Genomic DNA, 22,567 nt, shown 5'->3' with positions numbered 1-22,567 from the left:
AAATCAAATCAACCTTAGATTTTTTTAAAAAGAAACTCAAAATAAGAGTTGATGAAAACTTCTTTTATCTGCTTATACATATTTTATATCAGCCCTAAGGCTGGCATATTTAGTAATGGAGAAACACTGGAGATGTTTGTCCTGATGTCAGGAAATAGACAAAGATGCCTACAATCACCACCACTACTTCATATTGTCTAATTGATTGCCTAATAACCTCCAATACCACAGATAATTAAAGGTATAACAATTGGAAAAAATAAAAACTATATATTTATAGATGGTATGATTGTACACCTGGAAAATCCAAGAGATAGCAAATGAAAATGATGACAGAAACAATTCAGCAAGGTCGCAGTGAGACTGGGAACCTGAAGGACTCCATACAAAACTGCTTTTTGCTCCCTTTTCCTGCTTCTGTTCTTGCTAGGACCTGCACCCCCACCCCACTTTACCCATGCTTTGTAAAGAGCATATATCCTCCTTGTAAGGGACAAGGAGCTAATGGTTTTGTAGGATAAATAACATCTAAAGAAGGAAGAGGTGAGAATGACTGGAGGAAGCTATCATATGCACATTCCCCAGACTAGTGGAGCTAGACATCTCAACGCCAAGAACCCTGGCTCCAAGGAAAAACAACTGGACCCTTGTCTTTGTTCTAACTGGTTTCTGGATGCCTGAGAACATGTACATGTTCATGTACACAAGAACTCCCCAGATCCCAAGCAAAGATGAGAGTCCCTCCTTTCCTTTCTGAGTCTTTCAGACACTCGCTCTGTTATCTGCCTTCTTTATATCTTCAATAAACTCTGCTTTTACCTCCTGCTGGCTCACATTTAATTTCCATCTTGTGTGAAGCCAAGGATCCTCTTGGCTGGTCCTGTGGGACCCCCGCTCCAGGTCCTCAGACCCAGCCTGACAGCATCCAGCAGAATAGGAACTTACTAATAAAGAGAAATTAATTAACATACAGAATGAATATACATATGTACAAAATTGACCTAGAAATGATGGACAAGTAAACCCCATTTTAATAACAACAAAATCCAAAATAATCAAGACTTACTAAGAAATACGCAGAACCTAGAGAATTGTTCTAATACAAAGGATATAAAAGTTAGTTTGGACAAATGTAAAGATATACTGTGTTCTTTGATAGGAAGACTCAATATCACAAAGCAGTGTGTTATACTTATAAATTACCAAGGAACAATTATAACAAAAATACAGATGCTTTTCTGGAACTAGATAAACCAATGTTAAAGTTCTCATGAAAAAAAAATTAGTGAACAAAGAAAAATAGCCCAGAAAATTCTGATAGAAAACAATAAGTTTACTACCCTTACCAGATACTAAAACATGCTATAGTAATTAAAATTACTATGCATCAGTAATTATAAGTGTAGACTTCTGGGGAAGATGGTGGACTAGGAGGACCCTGAGTTCACCTTGTCCTATGGATACAACTAGACAACATTCACATAAGTGTAAATACCCCAGAAAACAATCTGAAGATGGCAGAACAAACTCTCCACAGCTAAATAGAGGGAAGAGACTGTATTGGAGTGGGTAGGAAGGGCACAGATTTGGTCCAGAGCTAAACAGACTCAAGCGAGTATTTGCAGGAGGGAGGGAGCCATGGGCACAGAGAGGGGAAAGAAACAGATTCTCACAGGAATCCCCACAACATTTGGCTTTGAACACCAGAGGGGCCAAATTTCTTGTGAGTTCTTACAATCAGCAGGACTTAAAGCCTGGAACTTTAAAAATTAATGGCTTGGCTTGGAAGAGCCATGAAGGAAAGAAAAAACTCAGTCCCCTCCTTTAAAGAGACAGTACAACAAACAGCCCCACAGAGATACAACATAGAAGCAGCAGTTTGATAAAACCTAGGGTAGGAGGGGGATGTGTTTACTAATCTCAGAGAATGTGCTGGAGGGACAAGAATCTTTCGGAGACTTCTTCAGGAACAAAGAGCTGGCAGGTGCCATTTCCCTCCTGTGCACCCCAGCATAAACACCAACATAGGAGACACTCACTGCCTAACTAGCCATCAATATACCCTGCCCCGGAGTTCTCCCGCAGTCATGCCAGCTCCAAACAGGCTTCAATTCTAGGTCCCCTCCCACAGCAGACCCTTGTGAACCTTGCTAATTAACCCATGTCCCGTGCCCTCAAACTTCTGCGAATCCACCCTTCCAATATGCTCTTGGCCACAGCCTGTCCAAAACAGTGCCACCAGCCTAGTAGTGTGTAAGCAGCCCTGACAAGGGCCAGCACGATTCCAAAGTGACTCCTGCCCCAGAGAGAGGAAAAGATGTCCACACACAACCATCAGATTGGTGGCCCAGCAGTGGGCTGAGGGCAGTTGGCTGGTCTGACTACAAGCCCTACTCACCAATGAAAGCTTCTCAGGACAACACAGGGAACATACCTGCAGTTTGATGCTACTGCATCTCTGGCAAATACCTGGTCTAACTCAACTGAAGCCCAGGAAAGCCCCAGATTGGCCCACTAACAACACAGGCACCAAACCCTGCCCGCAACAGGTAAAGAGAGCCATTGCTGATGAGTGCACTGAAGGCAAATGCACATCACCCACAGTACTAGAGCACATGCAGCACACATAGGAGATACCCCTAAAGTGCCAGGTTCTGGTAAAGAGGGGACACTGCACTGCAGGGCACTACAAGACCTCTTCTTCATAAGGCCACTACTTTCAAGACCAGGAGACATAGCTGACTTTCCTAACACAGAGAAACAGACACAGAGAATTAGACAACAGGAGGAGACAGAGGAATATATCCCAAATGAAAGAACAGAACAAAATCACAGCAAGATAGCTAAAGAAACAGAGATTCTTATTAGAGATAAGATATTACTTAATACACCTGATAGAGAATTTAAAGTAACAGTCATAAAGATACTCATGGGACTTGAGAAAAAAGTGGAGAACCTCAGTGAGACCCTTAACAAAGAGATAGAAAACAAAAAAGGACCATCAGAGATGAAGAACTCAATAACTGAAATTAAAAATACTCTAGTAGCAATAAATAGTAGACTAGAGGAAGCAGAAGAATGGATCAGCGACCTGGAAGACAGAGTAATGGAAAGCAATCATACTGAACAGATGAGAGAGAAAAAAAAAAAAGAAAATAGATTTAGGGAACTCAGTGACACCATCAAGGGTAACAACATTCAAATTATGGGTGTTCCAGAAGGAGAAGTGAGAAAAAAGGGGGCAGAAAATTTATTTGAAGAAATAATAGCTGAAAACTTCCTGAATACAGGGAAGCAGACAGAAATCCAGATCCAGGAGGCACAGAGAGCCCCCAACAAAATCAACACAAAGAGGTCCACACTAAGACACATAATAATTAAAATGGCAAAAGTAGTGGTAGAGAATTTTTTTTGATACTTAAATGTTTAGTTTTTAATATTTTTTTATTATGTTCAGTTAGCCACTGTATAGTACATAATTAGTTTTTGATGTAGTGTTCAATGATTCATTAGTTAAGTATAACACCCAGTGCAAGTGATAGAGAATTTTATTTTATTTTTTTAAAGATTTTATTTATTTATTTTGACAGATAGAGACACAGCGAGAGAGGGAACACAAGCGGGGGAGTGGGAGAGGGAGAAGCAGACTCCCCGCGGAGCAGGGAGCCCGATGTGGGGCTCGATCCCAGGACCCTGGAATCATGACCTGAGCCAAAGGCAGATGCTTAACGACCGAGCCACGCAGGCACCCCAGTGATAGAGAATTTTAAAAGCAACAAGAGAAAAGAAAACAGTTACATACAAGGGAAGCCCCATAAGGCTATCAATTGATTTTTCAGTAGAAACTTTGCAGGCCAGAAGAGAGTTGCATGATATATTCAAAGTGCTGAAAGGAAAATATCCTGCAGCCAGAAATACTCTATCCAACAAGGCTATCATTCAGAATAGAAGGAGAGATAGAGTTTCCCAGACAAACAAAAGTTAAGAGAACTCATGACCACCAAACCAGCCCTACAAGAAACGTTGAAGGGGACTCTTTAAATGAAAAGGAAAGACCATAAGCAGGAAAAAAACCTAGGAATCTCTAAAGGAGTTTTTATATTTTTATACCCATAAAATCAGTCAAGGGAATCACAAAATAAGAGGTAATAAAGTATGACACCATATACCTAAAACATGGAGAGTGGAGGAGAAAAGAATGAGTTCAAACTTAAGTGACCATCAACTTAATATAGACTGCTATATGCAGAAGATGTTATATACAAACCAAATGGTAACCACAAATCAAAAACCAGTCATAGAAATGAAAAAAATAAAAAGAAATGAATCCAAATATATCACTACAGAAAGCCAATTAATTGTGACAGAAGAGAATAAGATAAGAAAGGAACAGAGAAGAACTATAAACACAGTCACAAAACAAGTAACAAAATGGCACTATGTACATAGTTATCAATAATTGCTTTGAGTGTAAATGGACTAAATGCTCCAATCAAAAACATAGGGTGACTGATGGATAAAATACCAACCCCTCTATATGCTGCCTACAAGAGACTCATTTCAGACCTAAAGACACCTGAAGGTTGAAAGTGAAGGGATAGAGAAGCATTTTTCATACAAATGGATGTGAAAAGAAAGCTGGGGTAGCAATACTTATGTCAGACAAAATAGACTTTAAAACAAGGGGGAAAAATGAAGGGGAGGAAATCGGAGGCGGAGATGAACCATGAGAGACTATGGACTCTGAGAAACAAACTGAGGGTTCTAGAGGGGAGGGGGGTGGGGGGATGGGTTAGCCTGGTGATGGGTATTAAAGAGGGCACGTTCTGTATGGAGCACTGGGTGTTATATGCAAACAATGAATCATGGAACACTACATCAAAAACTAATGATGTAATGTATGGTGATTAACATAAAAATAAAAAATTAAAAATAAAATTTTAAAAGAATAATTTACTTTTAAGTAATCTCTACACCCAGTGTGTGGCTCGAACCTACAACCCTGAGATCAAGAGTTGCATGTTCTACTGACCGAGCCAGTCAGACACCCCATGGAAGAACAAATATTGTTAAAATGTCCATACTACCCAAAACAATCTATGGATCTAATATACTTTTTATCAAAAGACCAACAGCAGTTTTCACAGAACTAGAACAAACAATCGCCCCTAAAATTTGTATGGAATCACAAAAGACCCTGAATAGCCACAGTGATCTTGAAAACAAAACAAAACAAAACAAAACCGGAGGTATCACATTCCCAGATTTCAGGTTATATTACAAATCTGTAGTAATCAAAGCAGCATGGTACCAAACAAAAATAGACACATAGATCAATAGAACAGAATAGAGGACCCAGAAATAAATCCATAATTAGATGGTCAATTAATCTTTGATAAAGGAAGCAAGAATATACAATGGGTAAAAGACAGTCTCTTCAATAAATGGTGTTGGGAAAACTGAACAGCTACGTGCAAAAGTACCACTTTCTTACACCACACACAAAAATAAACTCAAAATAGATTAAGGACCTAAATATGAGATCTAAAACCATAAAAATCCTAGAAGAGAGCACAGGCAGTATTTTCTCTGACATTGGCAATAGCAACATTTTTTCTAGATATGTCCCCTGAGGCAAGGGAAACAAAAGCAAATATAAACTATTGGGACTACATCAAAATAAAAAGCTTCTGCACAGTGAAGGAAACAATCAATGAAACTAAAGACAACCTACTGAATGGGAGAAAGTAGTTGCAAATGACATATCTGATAAAGGGTTAGTACCCAAAATATATAAAGAAGTTATACAACTCAACACACACATGCACGTGTGCACGTACGCGTGCACACACACACACGCAAATAATCCAATTAAAAATGGGCAGAAGACATGAACAGACATTTCTCCAAAGAAGACACACAGATGGCTGGCACATGATAAGATGCTCCACATTACTAATCATTAGGGGAATGCAAATCAAAACCACAATGAGATACCTCTTTACACGTGCCAGAATAGCTAAAATCAAAAATACAAGAAACAACAAGTGTTGGCAAGGATGTGGAAAAAAAGGAATCCTCTGCAGAAGGAATGTAAACTGGTACAGCCACGATGGAGAACATTATGACAGTCCCTCAAATCTTCAAATAGAGCTACCGTATGATCCAGTAACCACACTAGTAGGTATTTACCCAAAAAATACAAAAATACTCATTTGAAAAGATATATGCATCCTTGTGTTTATGGCAGCATTATTTATAGTAGCCAAAATATGGAAGCAACCCAAATGTTCACTGATCGGTGAATGGATAAAGGAAGTGTTGTATATATACACAATGAACTACTATTAGGCCATAAAAAAGAATGAAAGCTTGCCATTTGCAATGATATGTATGGAGCTAGAGAGTATAATGTTAGGTGAAACAAGTCAGAGAATGACAAACACCATATGATTTCACTATGTGGAATTTAAGAAAGAAAACAAATGAACAACAAGAGAAGAGAGACAAACCAAAAACAGACTCTTAACTATAGAGAATAAACTGATGGTTACCAAACCATCAGAGGGGAGGTGGATGGGGGGTCGGGTGAAATAGGTTAAGGGAATTAAAGAGCACACTTATCATGATGAGCACTATGTAATGTATAGAATTGTTGAATCACTATGTTGTACACCTGAAACTAATATAACACTGGATGTTAAGTATAGTGGATTTAAAATAAAAATTATACAAACAAAATAAAAATGCAGGATTGGTTTATGAAAAGATAAACTAATGGAGCAGAATAGAAAGTCCAGAAATAGACTTGGAAACATATGGGAATTTAGTATGAAATGAAGCCTGCATGCCAAATCAAACAGTAAAGATAGTCTTTTCAATAAATTGTGTTGGAAAAACTGGGGAGCAAGTTGGAAAAAAGTAAAGCATATTCCATACTCATGCTATGTTTCAGAATAAGCAGACAGATCCAAATGGATCAAAGATTTAAATGTAGAAAAACGAAACAGTAGAGCTATTAGAAAACAGTAGGTGATTTTTATTTTAACCTTGGGAATACCTTTCTAATTATGATTCAGAATCTAGAAAGGGTGACAGTTAAAAGTAAATACACAAAAAATAAAGACTTCTGCAGGTCAGAAATATGCCATCAACAAAGTCAAAACACAAATGACAAAATAGGAAAGACATTTGTGACTCGTAGCACAGACTGAATACTTACATTCTCTCTCTCTCTTTATATATAAAAGAAAAAGACAAACCTTATATGAATGTGGGCAAAGGATACGAATGGATAGGTCACAGGAAAACAATACAAATAATCACTAAACATATGAAACAGTGCCAAACTCTACTAGTAAAAATGCAATTAATATTACATTTCCTCAACTATCTGATTCGCAAAACTGAAAAGTCCTATAACACACTGCTGGAGAGGCTATGGGGAAACAGACACTTTGAATTACCGCTGATAGGAGTAGGGAATGGAATAGCCATCAGGAAGGCATTTCTGGAAACATCTATCAGAATTTCAGATGCGGGCGCCTGGGTGGCTCAGTTGGTTAAGCGACTGCCTTCGGCTCAGGTCATGATCCTGGAGTCCCGGGATCGAGTCCCGCATCGGGCTCCCTGCTCGGCGGGGAGTCTGCTTCCCCCTCTGACCCTCTTCCCTCTCGTGCTCTCTATCTCTCATTCTCTCTCTCTCTCAAATAAATAAATCTTAAAAAAAAAAGAATTTCAGATGCATTTAGTCTTGACCCAATAATCTCATTTCCAGGAATCCCAACATAGATATAGATAGATACAGATACCACATACAACATATATATGTATACATTATTTGTGCTAATATGAAATGACAGTTGTGCAAGGATATCCCTTGCAGGATTGTTTATAAAATTAAAAGATCGGAACTCAAGTATCCAGCAATAGCAGACTGGTTGAATAAATCATGTGATATTTATACAATAGAAAACTATGCCTCTGCAAGAAAGAACAAGGAACATCTCTATCAATTACTGACTCAGAAACATCTCTAGGATAAATTTTCATGTTAAAAAAGTAAAGAATAAAACAGTATATATTTTAGGTTCTTCTATGTAAGATGGGCCGCACAAACAGTGCACTCATACTTGCATACGTGCATAAGGAAACACTGGGAGTACAAAACACAAACTAATAGACATAATAATCCATGGCAGCTGGAGGGAAAGGGTGAAAAGGCATGGGTAGGAATGAGACTTCGATGTAATCTTTTTATTTTGATAAATTTAATGAATATTTTGATATTTGGATCAAAAAATTAAAACTAATGAAAATAGAATGTTTTCTTAGAATTTGGTGCCAATTTTTAGAGCAAAGGTATGTGGATAAACTTTAGCAAAGTAACATGGTGTTAGATGAGGAAATTACCAATCTTTGGCTTTCAATTTGCCAATTTTTTATTAGGGTACTCTATTTTTTAGTGGAACTTGAAAACTCAAAAAACAATGAAGTCCTTTGCATCTGGTACCGAGGAAATAATAATACAAGTTCTTGCTCTCAGAGAGTTCCGACTTAGAAGGGAGACCAAAAATCAGCATGTGGTTACACAACATAAGAACACCAAGAGTTATACACAATATGTAATGTGATTAGCTACATTCTACTTCCAAGGAAGCCTTCCTAGAAGAGATGAGAGACTGCTAGACTCCACAGGATGACTAGAAGCTCGAAGGTGATCCCAAGAAGAGGGGTCATTTCAAGCATAGGGAACAGCAAGTGTCATGGCATGTTTAGGAAACGATCAATGTTCAGAGTGGCTTTTCTTTTCTTATAGGATAATTTTCAAATTCCTTAGCCTCAAAGCAACCCTGCACAACATGGCCCTAGCCCGAAGAGCCTTTCCATCCTCATCTCCTACCACTCTGGAGCCCTAGAGCTAGATAGGTGCGGCAGGAACTAGGAGGTTATTAAATTGTGGTCAGAGGAGTTTACTGACACACAAGATTTCACAAGCAGGGTGGCCCCTGCTCTTGAGAAGCTCCAAAGAGTTGTCTGGGCGTTGTGGATGTGGGGAGCTCTGAAGTAGGAGTGATGGCTGAGCTCACTGAAGGGGGCAGCAGGAGTTTGGGGTAGAGAGAAAAACTGTGACCCAGGTATACTATACTCATTCAATACTGGAGAGCGAGGCCCACGTGAATATAATTTCATTTACTACATAAATCCTATGTTCCAAATGCCATCCTCAGAGAGGTCTTTTTTTTAAGTGAAGTATAGTTGATGCACCATGTTACATTGGCCTCAGGTGTACAACATAGTGATTTGACAAGTCTCTATGTTCCGCTATGCTCACTGCAAGAGTAGCTCCCATCTGGCACTATACAACTTATTACAGCACCACTGACTATATTCCCTATGCTATGCCTTTTATTCCTGTGACTCATTCATCCATAAGTGTATCTCCCGCTCCCTTCACCCTTTTGCCCATCCCCCAACCCCTTGCCCTCCTCAAAGAGACCTTTTAAATGCATACATCATGTTACACCCCTGCTTAAAATCACTGCTTCTCACTGCCTTCAAAATGAAATTAAAATTCCTTCATCTGGCTTTCATACTCAGGTCCCACAAATTCTGTCCTCAGCCTATATCTCTAACCACACTCTGTGACATGCTCCTGCTCACAATGTCCTTTTTCATCTCTGGGAGGTATCAAGTTGCTCCTCCACCACCTTGCCATCCCTTGCTCCACTGCCTAAAGCTTACTCACCCCACCATTCTCCCTCTACAGGCTACCTCCTTGGGTCTTCCCTCCATACCTCTCTCCACCATCTGAGTCATACTTCCAATGAAACCTGTCACAGCGACCCTCTGATTCCTTTCATATGAGATTTTGTAATCAATATATATTTACTTGTTTAAGGACTTATTGCCTCATGAGACTACAAGCTTCACGAGGGCAGGAATTGTTTTTTTCAGTACTTAGAAAAATGCCTGGCACATGGTAGTCAGTAAAGGTTTGTGAGAACCTTCCCAATGAGATTCTGATGCTCTTTCTCCAGATGTAGAAGTAGAGGGTCAGAAAGGTCGGGTAACCTACCCAACAACCCAAAACACAGTCCAGATCTAAATCCCATGTTCTCAAGTGCTGCATTGTCTCTTGAATGTAGAGGGGCTTCTCATGAAAATAAATAAGAAAGGCCTGGAAGGGGTGTAGGCAGCTAAAGAGGAGGACAGCCTGGTTCTGGTTAATGAGGTTCTGGTTGCAGACAAAGAGCAGCCTCTGTGAGAGGGTACTGGAAATGAAGTAAGGTCCTCAGGGTTTTCACCCACATCATAAAATAAGGATTGAGCGAAGTGGGTTTGCAAAGGGAAAGGGCTCTCAAGGATCCTGTGGAATGGAGGGAAGAGGCTGGAGAGCAGGAAGAAAATGAGCAAGGAAAGGGGGTGAGGCTTCCCAGCAGCCATGGGGATAAAAGAATGAATGTGTGGTTGACCGAACGCAAGTATCTACTTTGGGAAGTATATGCAGACTCTGAGAATGAGCAGCTTGGACAGAATCAGAGGGGCTGAACTTCTCAGGTGTGTCAGGAAGTACTCAACCAGAATGAATCTATGGTACTTATTATATTCCTCTCAGTTTTCTGAGTACTCTTCTCCCTGGAGAGACTTCTACTCACTAGTATAGCCTGTTTGCCCCTCATCAAGTTCTGGCATAATCCCCAGTTCCTCTGGAAATTCCCACCTCGCTGCTATTAGCTGAGCTACATCTGCTGCAAAGGCCAGGGGCAAGAACATAAATCATGATCAGCAGTGGAAGGAGAGGAGTGCCTGTGCAAGAAGACCACAGATGGATTTTCCAGGAGGAGAGTTAAAAGTTTGAAGATTCTGGGGTATGTTTAATACCACATCTTATGCTCTCAGAAAAGGGTGTAAATCTGGGTATGGTCTTAGACCACTTAAGAATGTGGCAGGCCTAAAAGGAATGGACACAAACAGTTTTTAAAATACAGGAGGGGGGTGGGAGGGATGGGGTGGCTGGGTGATGGACACTGGGGAGGCTATGTGCTATGGTGAGCGCTGTGAATTGTGTAAGACTGATGAATCACAGACCTGTACCCCTGAAACAAATAATACATTATATGCTAATAAAAAAGTGAAGAACTTAAGAATAAATATAGCAAAAGATCTTCATGAGAAAAAAATTATAAACTTTACTAGACATTAATTATAAATAAAGACATATATCATGTCTTTATTATACATACATACATATTATATATACAATAAGATTATTATAAAGATGTCAGTTCTCCCCAACTTAATGTATAGATTCAAGTCAATTTCAATAAAAAAAAAACCCTCCAAAAACCAAAAAATAGAGAAAAGTAAAATACAGAAGCTCCTGACTTCAGACACATTTATTCCTTTATGGTTAAACCTCTATGTAGTTATATTTAGCGAGGGACAAAAAGTAGTAATATTAGGTTTATTGTGTCAATCACTAAAAAGCAAAATATTTAGTATTAAGAGTTTGCTAAGGAAAACTATACCTTAAAACTAGAATCCAAATAATCCAAAACAGATATCTTATGAAGTGTGTAGAAACAGGCTGATGGCTCCTGGAAGGCAACCACAGCTGGTTCCCAGGTCCCCTTTACCTAGAAACAGTTGCTAGGCAGTACTAGATTTGCTCACAAATGCACTTTTCACCCAATGATCAGTATTATGATAACATACCAGCCACCTCCCAATCAATTTTTCTGCTCCTGTTTCACTAAAGGCAAGAGACTCTGGTCAACATTATTGATGACCACTGGTAGTCTCATGGACACTGAATTGTGCCAGTCTATTTCCTGAACAAAAAGATGAAGATCTTTGCCTTCTAAGTCTAGGAGTGTCTAGAAAAGTCTGAGAGCTACATATTTCATTTGTTCTTAATTCCTTTGAGGCCAGCATAAATGTTATCCAAGGATCAGCATAATGGATAATGGATCTGAGACTCATTGTCTTCTAAGTTTTCATATTGATTTACAAAAAACCAATACTGCAATTCATTTAACTTAAACTTATGTATTGAATTTGAAACGTATAAAGAAAACAAAAATATCATTCTAGAATTCTAAGGTTTTACTTTTGTATTGATGGTATTAATGTGCTCAGTAATACAAAAATAAAAGGTAAAAGTATAATTGTCCCTTTTTCCAAATGGAGCTCTTTCTACTACATCTGCCTAATCATTTATTGGCTGTATTCCCATCACTTGTACTCAACACTTCCAAAAACAAACCTATCTTTTCCTCAAAGCAGCATGCTACTAATATTCTCATTTTTGTTAAAAGTGCCTTCACCTTCCTGGTCCTTTAGATTAAAATTCCGGAGCTATAATTGCCTCCTCCCCTATATTTTCTCTATGTCTAATAACCAATCTTGCTTATGTCTTTTGTTCTCTCTCCCTCTGAGCCTTCCTATTAATGTTTTCCCGCATCACTTTATTCTATTTGCCAGTTCTCTCTCTCTCTTTCTCTCTCTCTCTCTCCCCCAATTTTCAGTCTAGAATTAAGAAGATCCAATCTTAGCCCCTCAACTGCCTAACAAGCCTTCTGCTCTAGTCACCCCATGCCTTCTTCAAAATTCCTGGCACCCAGTAGCCATGATTCCCTGCTTTCCTCTGTTTGTCTCTAAATATTTACTCCTGCCTCTAAGCCTGTTTCACCTGGAATGCCCTTAATGATTTTTGTCTCTAATCAAATTTAGTCATCCCCTAAAACTATTCTAAATCCCCACTTCCTCCATGGAGCTTTCCTCACTTCTTCAAACTTACACTAATAGAAAGCTCTCACTAGTATCTTTCAAAAACTAGTCAATTGGCATCTCCATTGTTCTAGAATGGGAGTTAATCAAGAATCTTAAGTCATAATAAGAATTGATACTTGTATCATGCTTACTCTGTACTAAGCACTAATCTAAATACTTCCATTTGTTAAGTGCAATTATTCACAACAACTTCATGAAGTAGATATGATTATAATCCCTATTTTATCAATGAGGAAATTGGGGTGCAGGGAAGCTATATAACTTGTCCAAGGTCACACAGTAAGTGGCAGAGTTGGGAATCAAACTCAGACACTAGCTCCAGAATTCATGCTCTAAACCACTAATCCTTATAATAGGTTCCTTCCAGTTTTAAATTTTCTACACTGTTGACTGAAGCGAAACGAAGAAGGGGAGAGTTTCATTCAGTAACCAGCCCAAAGTTACCTAAAGTTGTGTTTCTCAAAACATAATATGCTGTGAATTACCCAGGGGTCTTTTTAAAATGCAGATTCTAATTTAGTAGGTATAGGATGAAGACTAAGAGTCTACATTTTTAACAAGTCCCCACATGAGACTAATTTTACTGGTCCACATACCACACTTTGAATAGCAAGTACAAACAGAAATGGTGGCTGTGACTGGAACTCATTTCTGACTTATTCCATCCAGTGTTATCCCAAACATTATAATAGGTAAGGAGGGAGAAAATGTGACTGAGAGAATTTGCTAGGAAATAGTTTACCCCATTTTGAATCACCTTCTTGCAGATCATAAGGGGCAAATAAATTTTATAGTGCTTTTTTTCCACATGAATTTTTACTCTGTAGTAGTATAAGAGCTACATTTAGAGAGCGCTAAGATTTACCACCCCTCTCAAATCTGTGCAAGTATGGAGCTTGTCCAAGATTTCTTGTCCATAAATTCATTATTCACGTCTCTATATCCCATCAATGTATTGCTCTGGGTAGTGATCTGGGGATATGGGGGTTGAAGGAGGAAAGAGTATTTGGGGGGAAACAGACTTACCGAAACCCCAGAAAGCTGGAGTCAGGACACCACTCATGGATATCTGGGCATTCATTCTGCTTTTTCTTCTCAGTGAGCTTGCTGCTGAGTTAGGCTAGAGAACCAGAGAGTCCTAGATATCTTAATTGTTTTTTCCAATAAAGGCAAATATTGTCCAAGTTCTTCCTAAATAGTGATGTATGTCCCTGGTGTTAAAAAATACAGGACAAGATAAAGCTTCCCGGACCTAAAAGTCTTACCTTTTGCAGCTAGTATTAACAGTTGTATATCTCTCTTTTGGGGGCTCTGGTAGCCAAGGGAAGCTGCTCTGAGACTTGCTGAACTATGTGGACAGCTGGTTTCCACCACGCCTGGATGTCCTCAGCCAAATACGCAAATACATCAGAAACTTCAGGACCGTGAGTGGGTATATTCTCTTTCCAGCCACCTATCATCTATTTAAGCCTATAAAGTTTTTTTTTTTTTTTTTAAGAGCATGACAGTTCTTTTCATGTCATTTAGTTCTGTCTATCATTTAAGTTAAAACCACCTCCTTCCCCCGCCCTTTTTCCTACCACTCCTGCCCTCTCCAAATCTGTGAATTTGTGGGCCAAATTCTGTTTGCTTTGTCTTCCCTCACCTAAAGTCCTAGTTTTGTAACTTACTCTATTGTGCTATGCCCTTAAACAAGTCTGTATCCAGGAGCTTTTATTATGGACTCTAAATAATATTAATCACCAACTAAAGATTTTTTTTTGTTAGAGAAGGACATAAAATAAAACAGTATTCCTTACATTTCTTTTAGATGTATTTAGGATTCCAGACAAAATAGCTCTTTGAGACCTGAAAAATAAACCTTGTGAGTTTCTCTCATATACAAGAGTCAAGGAATTATTCAAGGATTAGGCTTTTTCTTAAAGGAAACTGCAAAGATGCTTTCAGTTTACTATAGTATTTTTATACATATTTATACAACATGATTTTCCGTTAATAAAATTTTAACTATATGATGATACTTTCCAGTATACAATGTACCCTCATTTTCAATACATTACTTCTGGAGTAATTAATAAATCTGAATTATTAATGACATTATTATGTTTTAAAAGATTTTGAGGGTCTTCAAAAATATCTCCTCGTATATATTTCATAGCTTTATAGAAGTAATTTGTTGAAAATCTATAGCTCTGAGACGTGCCGTGTTGTTTCATTATTTTACCTCCTCCTTCCAAAATATAACTAAGTGTATGGGGGAGGAGGGATTAATTTTAGTTCCCTCAGTATTTTGCTCAATGATTTACAGAAAAGCATTTTGTTCCACAAACGTTTATTTTAGTAGAAATTGCCTTTAGAGTACCATGTTAACCACCATGATCTTGTGTCACAGATTTCCCAGGACACATCCCAAATGAGTGCTAGGAAAAGAGGAAGCTCTCTCAGATAATTCACTATTACAGCATTGATTTCTGTATTGATTACAGAGTAGCTGATTTCTTGGTTCATCGCATTTAAATCAAGTCCAAATTTGTACTTTGTAGAAAGCTGTTTTAAAGAGTACAAGAAAATCCAAAACTGTTTCATTAGGGCGACACTGGAGGACAAACAACAAATCCTCTGAATTATGTAGAGGCCATTATTTTACTGACAGAGATGGGCTTCCTATAGTCAGCCTACTACAGTGAGTCTTGTAATCATGGGTTATCTGCATTTGGCAATGCTATGGATTCATGTACTCCCAACATTTAGGAGCATATAAACTTGAAAGAATTAAGACATTTTTCTGGAAAATGCATTTGAATTAAATGCGGAAGACCTGACGTGGAGAAAGAATTTGAAAGCTAATAGTATTATATTTTGATAACCTTCATGAAAGCACAAGACTGATTTTATTACCTACAGAATAACCAGTCTTCATACCCAAATACCAAGCTTTGTCAGAGAAAAAAGATTTGGGAGGAGCAAATAAAGAAAAAAAAATGACAGGTGAAGTTTTGCAGGTAAAATAAAACTCCGTAAAAAGAAAGGTAATATAAGCTAACTAAAAATTAAAGTACTAGGGGACAAGGATGATCTGATGATGAAAATAAAAAAAAAACATTAATTTTTAAGTATATGCTTTAAAAAGATTGATGAGAAATGAGGAAACTTAAGATACAAGTAGACTTTAAAAATGAAATGAAGATACACAATAATTAAAAGACTCAAATTCTTATACAGAGACATCTCTTGGATATTCTATATTTTGTGTAGGCGAAGTGATCATCTTAATAAGAGCAAAGCCTGAGTGTGGCTCTGTCAATACATTTTCCATGTTAATACAATATAATATGAAATAGCTGTCAATACAATAGTAATAAGCATTTCTAAGAAATGAAAGCTACATCAAACTGTAAAAAACTGAACATTATTGTTGAGTCAAAGACTGATGAGAATAATACTTAGAATCATGTTACATGAAAAATTTACTTGGAGTAAGAAATAGTATGATTTGAATTGCTTCAAACACAAAAACAAAAGCAAGTTAAAGTCACCCTAAGATGGAACTGATTAAACAAATAAAAGAAATGAGTCCAACTGGTGTGAGCAGATAAGCTAGAGCAGGCTTGGCAAGGTTTTACTTCATCTTTAAAGAGACAAACAGAGAAGTGAGCAGAAGCTTCAGAGAACATAGAAAATGCTACATACGATGAACAGCATCAGAGGGCCGATTTCAGTCATCCTTTCTCCATGTTCAGCCCACGTACAACAGGATTTGGAGATCAATTCTTCCCGTAAGGGGCACAAGCACACTTCTCCTTTGAGGTCATTCTCACTTTGAATTCCAATGCCATCCATCTTTCTCAATGGCCTACAATGAACGCAGCCCCTTTTTCCCAGTTACAAACTCACCACTAGGTTGCAGTCTTAGCTCAACTGCTTCTTTAAGAACATCTGTTCACAAGCAGTTAACCATTTTAAGGGTCGAACACGTATTACTTCTCCCTTGCAACAAGAGGTGATACAAACCACACTTAGTTTGTCAATCGGTTCAGTAGCCCACCTAGATTCTCTAGCAAATGTCTTGTTTTTCAAGAGCATCAAAACTCACAAATTGCTCCCCCACCCAAAAAAACCCTCACAAGTTGCCCCTCCAAAAATGCTCACTCACCCGGGCAGTATCTTAAGAGCTTTCCTCCACTACAAGGCACATGATCATGTAACCAATAAAAATCATTCCTTGGGTATTTTCAGCCTTTATTTTTAATATGTGACCAGCAGTTAAATAACAGGTACCTAATTACTTCCTCTTTGTTTACAGGGCTTTTCTCGGGTCCTAAGACCCCCATCAACCTTGTGCTGATTCCTTTGAAAAGTCCCCCTTTCTGTAATCATTGTAGGCACTTCCACGAGTAATTCCCCAAAAGAGCTTCAGAGAATATTCATTCATAAGAATGCATCTAAAGGCATCTTTTAAAGGAATTTGACACTTTTTATTTTTAAAGGGAAAACTCAGGGAGAGGCAAAAATAAAATAAGGAAATGAAACAGTAACATCTTATTTGTAACGGATTTGAATCCTTTTGAAACTTTTTCTAATGAACGTGCTCATAAATGTCTTGTTTCCCTTCCATGAATAACTCCTAAGTTTTGTGGATGTTTTGGAAGAGCGAATAGCTATCACAAATTCTTCTGGAGAAAATGCTTAGGTAGTTAGTTTGGAATATATTTTTAGAAACATCTCCAACAATAATAAAGCATCCACGTATAATTTAAAAATAAGTCATACATAACTATAAGTCCTCAAAATTCCTACAAGAATCATCTCATAAAATAGACAACATTCATTTAGAGCCTAATGCAGACCAGACCACATAGGTAGTGCTTGCCATGCAGTGTTTCATGTAATCTGCCCCCAAACCCTATAAGGTACATTCTTTTATTATGCAGGCAGTCTTTCCTTTGCAGGGTAGCTAATACAGGGCTATAAAAATGACTGTGCAGGCTGAAAGTGTCCAGAGATTCTAATAGTCAACTGGAAAAATGACAATGGTCCATAACTTTAAAAGGTTTTGTCAAAACTTTAAAAATTCTCCTATTGTTAGATTCTAAATATATAAGGAAATCTAAAAATCATAAAATTAGTAAATTAGCATACTGTAATTTAAAACATTAGAAACGCACAGAACTAAAGTGTTTTATTTCTTATTGAGACTGAGTTATAAACACGAAGTTATAAACACTCATCAAGAGAAGTCTGAACAGCTCCAGCCTCCTTCCTCCCATCATGTATCTTACAGTAGAGAGCCAGCATCTTTTCTATTCTTTGGCAAATGGACATATTCCTTTCTCAGTCTGGATCAGCTTATCGTATTTTATCCTTTATCAACATCATGCAATATCTCTGAGACTTCCTGTAGTGCGAAGTTTCTTGCCAGCATCACTTCCTCTGGGACATCTTGCTCTTTCTCTTCATAATTACTTTCCTCATTTGTTGCTAAGGCAGCCTTCACTAAGTGTCTCTGGTTTCAGGTCTAAGGTCTCTCCAGTGGCAGCGATGGCAATAGTCCCACAGTCATTCCATTTATGTTTGGTTTCAAGTTCATTTCCAGCATCACCGCTTTTCATTTCTTTGCCGCATTTCATCCTTTTGGCCAATTTCTTCTTTTGGTTAGTGATTTTTATAAAATGTCACATGTGTTTATCACTGGGGGCCAAGGAGGCAACACAACTCCAGGCTTTGCGGTCTGTGCCTGAGCTGAATCACTGTGCCCATCTAGGACAGACTTTGAAAGCAGTGATGTGATTGGTTATTGACTGGGATGTGCATCTATTATTTACACAGCGATTTGAAACTGAAATGCTAGTAACAAAGTGTGTATTTTATGCAATTACTCACAGTTACTGTGTGTGGTAACTGATGTTTGAACTGTGTTTTGGGAAACTGGTGCTATTTAACTAAACCATGCTAACTGAAATATGTACATGTTGGAACTGTGCAAAGTGAGGACTGCCTATACTCATTTTTAGAGACTAGAAAGGCTAATTTTCCCAGTGTCACGTAGCAAGTAAGGGGCCAAACCAAGTTTCAACCCTAGTTTTTTCTAGCTCTAAGACTCAGGTCTTAATATTTTTCAACCTCTTAATCCCCTTCACCTATTTCACCCATCCTCCCCACCCTTCTCCCCTCTGGCAACCACTAGTTTGTTCTCTGTATTTAAGTATCTGTGTGTTTGTTTGCTCATTTGTTTTGTTTTTTAGATCCTGCATATAAGTGAAATCATATGGTATTCGTCTTTCTCTGACTGACTTATTTCACTTAGCATAATACCCTCCAGGTCCATCCATTTTGTTGCAAGTGACAAGAGTTCGTTTTTTTTTTTTTTATGGCTGAATAATATTCCATTGTCTATGCAAACCACATCTTCTTTATTCATTCATTCGTCTATCAATACATGCCCAGGTTGCTTCCATATCTTGGCTATTGTAAATAATACTGCAATAAGCATAAGGGTGCATACGTATCTTTTTCGAATTAATCTTTTCATATCCTTTTGTATCCTTAAATGCCCAGAAGTGGAATTACTGGATTGTATGGTATTTCTTTTTTTTTAACTTTTCGAGGAAACTCCACACTGTTTCCCACAGTGTCTCCACCAGTTTCCATTCCCACCAACAGTGCACAAGGGTTCCTTTTCCTCTACATCCTCACCAACACTTGTTTCTTGTGTTTTTGATTTCAGCCATTTTGACAGTGAGATGGTATCTCCTTGTGGTTGAGGTCTTAACAGTTTCAAATTGCTTTGATGACAGTGCCTTTACTCTTACAAGTACTTGGCTTCTGCTTAAGAAACTTAGTTTTTTTTTATAGGCACTCAAAAATTTTATTTCTTTTTATAATGTATGCACGTGAAATGAGATTGTATACAATAGACCAAAGCCTACCCAGATACCAGGACTCATATAAAAATGTTTTAAGGTAAATTCTATTGATTTATTTCTAAATAAGGCAAGTGAAATGTAGATTCAGAATTAGACAAGATTTTCAATAACTTCTGGTCATTGTATGGTGAGAGAATATGAATATCAAATTTTTTAGAATTATTGTACAAAACTGAAAACAAATGCTTTCCAAATTGTAGCAAAATGAACTCCCCAAATATAATACCATTAAGTCTACAAAGACACTAGCAAGTTATCTGATGGCATCCAAATTCTATAATGCTTTCTCAGTGTAAATTTTGGAACATTCTGAATACTTTTATAAGCCCACTTTTCAAAAATGTCATTGGAAAAATATTGAAATCCAAAGAACTTCTGTTACTTTAAGCGGTTAACATAACAAAACAAATGTACTTTTCTAGATTAATGTAATTTCAAGTACAGTGGTGCTAACGATAACACATAATTTTAATGAAACCTAATCTTTTTGAGAAAAAGCAAGTCATCAAGTTAAACAGTTAAAAGTACTTGAGTCTTTTACTTTTCAGTTTAACAAAGTGACAGTATCTCATTATATTTTGAGGGACATTTAACTACTCCCTACTCTGTTTCCCAAACTGTGTTCCCAAGATATTGTTAATAGGTGTGACAAAGTCCCTGGGGCAGTGTCCCTGGGGCTCAAGGGGGCATTAAAGAAGCCAGAGTAAGTGCAGGAGTAGACAGAAGAAAGCTAGAGCTGTGGGATCAGAGAGGAACCAAGAGATCAGGCCATGTAGGATCTTATGAGCCTGCATCAGGATTTGGGCTTTTATTCTGAGAGAGATGGGAAACTGCTGAAGGACTTTGAGGAGAGGATTATGGTGTAAGAGAAATGAATGAGCATCCTCCTTTCTCAGACCTGGTAATTAATGTGAAGGAGATGAAGGGGGGAGAGAGGCAGACAGTGAGAAAAGCAGACATGAGGACCACTCTGCTCTCCTGGCTTTGACCTGACGATGGGGAGGAGTGTTTAGTATGTCAGGGAAATACCAAAGGTAAAGGAGCAGCGCTTGCCCCACACTGGAAGAAAGTTCTCTCGGGCTGCTCCCCCACCCCACCCCACCGCGACATGGAGCCGATGCAACATGTTGACAGCATGATCAGACAGAGGGAGACTAAGAGGTTAAATTTCCTGGCTGAGAATCTTTTCAATCTTCACCATGCAGGCAAAGTGGCCATAGCCAGAAGTATGGCTACCCTGGCTCCAGGGTAGACTTCTCAGGCAGAGCTCTGATTTCACAGATTTCAAAGGGGAGCCTTGCTAACTCAAAGTGTGCTCCCTCGATGGGCTGTGTCAGCACCATCACCACCTAGGAGCTTTTCGAAAATTTAAATTCTCAGGCTGTACCTAAAACCTACTTAATCAGAATCTCTCGGGGTGAGGTCCAGGAATTTGTGTTTTAACAAGCTGTCCTGATGATCCTTATTCCTGTTCAAGTTTGAGAAGCACTGGTCGCTAGCACCATCAGGAGCTAGGGAGGCTGAGTCCATCAGTGAGTCCCACAAGTGTCTTGGCCTAAGCCTAAAAGGAACAACAACCTCAGGCACAGAGGTTGCCCAGCATGTGAAGGAGACAGAGGTAGAGCACTGGGAATGCCCGGAGCCTATTTTGCCCCCATTCCTTCAGGTCTTATGAGCCACATACCTCTCAATATAATAATGATATATCTCATTTCAGACACCTGACCTTCTTGGAGGAGGCAAGAGGATAGATAAGAGACTGGGTATTTTATGCAAGAGAACCCAAGTACTTTCCAAAAGAACTACAGTTGACCCTTGAACAACATGGGGCTTAGGGACACCAAACCCCTACACAGTTGAAATTCCACATGTAACTTTTGACTCCCCCAAAACTTAACTACTAATAGCCTACTGTTGACCAGAAGCCTTACTAACAACATAATCAATTAATACATATTTTGTATGTTTTATGTATTATATACTGTATTCTTACAATAAAGTAAGCTAGAGAAAATAAAATGTTACTAAGAAAATCGTAAGGAAGAGAAAATACACTTATACTACTGTATTGTAAAGAAAACAAAACAAAACCTGTGTATAAGTGGACCCATGCAGTTCAAACCTGTGTTGTTCAAAGGTCAACTATGTTTAAAATATTGGATGGAACTTTAAACTAGATTGGACTTTTTTTTTAAATTTTTTATTTTCATTTTTCTAAGCAGCAGGTGGTTAGCATGGATAGAAGACCAGATCAGCTGCAAAGTGAAGAAGGCTCAAGTTATCTGTACATCTGGATTATTATACTACAATTACAGTAGGTTAACATGTATTATCAATTTCCAAGTGTGAAAGACTGTGTAGTGTTTTCACACTTATTTCAACACAGGACCCTGTCTTTTCCTCTAAGAATAATAAAATATAACCTTGATTGCATGCTTTCTATCTGCTGGGACTATATTAAGTAAACGTATGCCCCAATAATAGTATAGAATAACACAAAAGTAGTTTCTGTACCATTCCCACTGTGGCAGAGGAAATTTGCCATAAAGCTAATGAATCTCAGGGGTCCTTTTCACTTGCATAGGCCTCTTCTGAGGCCCTATATCTAATTTTGTATTTATAATTTTGTGTTTTTCTTTAAGAGGGCCACTATATTTCAGCTCCACTATCCCTTGCCCCTGACTGCCACCTACAAGAAATGCAAGGTCCATAGCAGAGCTTACTTACCTGGTAAAGAAAGATAATGGGGGAACAGATCTGCATTAGCCACTTGCAACTTAGAGATTAGGAAATGGAGACAGAATTATACAGAGCTTTAGTAAGTTATTCAGTCATACCATTAGTGTACC

General features: G+C 38.3%; 1 protein-coding gene and 1 long non-coding RNA gene across 8 annotated transcripts in view; one reads left to right on the top strand and one right to left on the bottom strand.

The window, feature by feature from the left end:
* C3H2orf88 (chromosome 3 C2orf88 homolog) overlaps nt 1-11,629 on the bottom strand; it is a 62,913-nt gene extending 51,284 nt beyond the window's left edge. For 3 of the 7 annotated variants that reach the window (XM_027588947.2, XM_027588949.2, XM_027588946.2), the window contains exon 1: nt 11,532-11,629. The gene's annotated coding sequence lies outside the window, so the exon portion shown is untranslated. The remainder of the gene's footprint in view (nt 1-11,531) is intronic. The other 4 variants (XR_004819941.1, XM_027588952.2, XM_027588953.2 and 1 more) reach the window with 4 other exon arrangements.
* Nucleotides 10,009-22,113, top strand: LOC113919584. The gene is made up of 3 exons (XR_003519055.1): nt 10,009-10,871; nt 14,114-14,223; nt 21,941-22,113. It is a non-coding gene; the product is annotated as an uncharacterized LOC113919584 (long non-coding RNA).
* The last annotated feature ends 454 nt before the right edge of the window (nt 22,114-22,567 follow it).

Source organism: Zalophus californianus, chromosome 3 (genome assembly GCF_009762305.2).
Source record: "Zalophus californianus isolate mZalCal1 chromosome 3, mZalCal1.pri.v2, whole genome shotgun sequence".
Lineage (NCBI taxonomy): Eukaryota > Metazoa > Chordata > Mammalia > Carnivora > Otariidae > Zalophus > Zalophus californianus.
This window is presented reverse-complemented; position numbering and strand designations above follow the sequence as displayed.